This window comes from Nannobrachium achirus (genome assembly GCF_963921795.1).
Source record: "Nannobrachium achirus genome assembly, chromosome: 19".
In the NCBI taxonomy this organism is placed as follows: Eukaryota; Metazoa; Chordata; class Actinopteri; order Myctophiformes; family Myctophidae; genus Nannobrachium; species Nannobrachium achirus.
The window spans coordinates 24,240,539-24,241,790 of record NC_137826.1 but is presented as its reverse complement, the minus strand read 5'-3'; positions in this window follow the sequence as shown (position 1 = coordinate 24,241,790).

Here is a 1,252-nt window from a genome sequence, read left to right as displayed (position 1 = left end):
ATCTGTCCGATTTTGCATATTCCATCCTGATTGGCTAAGATTGGCTTCCAAAGTTTGTATGATTGAGCCGTTTTGAACAAAATGCCTCAAATCCCAAACACAAAGTGCAATTATCATGAAATCGCACACACACGTTCCCTCTAGGTCGAGGAAGAAATGCCACTTAATTTTTTTGAAATCAGCCTCATGGTGGCGCTATAACAGGCCGATTTGTGGTTTTACCTATAACTCCACCGATCAGTTTCAAACTTTGTAAGCGCACTCCCTAGAGGCCAAGGAAAAACCCTTTCCCTGCATTTTTCACATCAGCCTTTTATAGCGCCACCAGGAGGCTGACTTATGTAAAACACATTTTTTCCTATTATTCCTTGAGATTTTATCCAAAAATCATGCAAATTGGTACACAGTACCTCTATAGTCATGTGATCAAGTCCGATCCGTCTGATATTTCATATTCCATCCTAATTGGCTAATATTGGCTTCCAAAGTTTGCAGGATTGCTCCGTTTTTGAACAAAATGCCTCAAATCATCAACGCAGCTTGCGATTAGTGTGAAATTTGCCACACATATTCCCACTAGGTCAAGGAACAAATGCTACCTTTTTCACATTGGGCTGTTATAGCGCCACCAGCAGGTAGACTTTAGCAAAACACATTTTTGGAACAGAATGCTTCAAATCATGCATGCAGCGTCCGATTGCCATGAAAGGTCTAAGGTGAAGAACATATGCCACCCTTTTTACATTGGCCTATTATACAGTAGCACCACCAGGATGCCTGGCCTGGTGGAGACCTGTGCTCGGAAGAGCACTGCCTCTAGTTACATTCTGATTTTTCTTTGTTCTTTGTCTTGCACCTGATCACTAGAGAGGATGTTCAATGCAAGCTCTACATACCTTACCGAAAGCAATTGTATAGCTTGTCTGAATCCCATATTTTGTAATACTGTGGTGTGCTATGCTCTTCTTGTAGCTACATGGAAGGGTGATTAGATTCACTGCTGCAAGGATTTCACATTATTCTGTCACATCCTCCACTCAGCCAGCATTTTCCATGGGAGTGTCCATCTTTTATTCTTGTCCCACAGAACTACTACCTGTCTGTCTGTCTGTCTGTCTGTCTGTCTGTCTGTCTCGCACGCACGCACGCACGCACGCACGCGCACACACCCCTGCACTCATGCACAGAAAATCATATGTGTTTAACAAAACAAAATGGACCCTCTATTGCTCATGTTAATTACGCTCAGGAT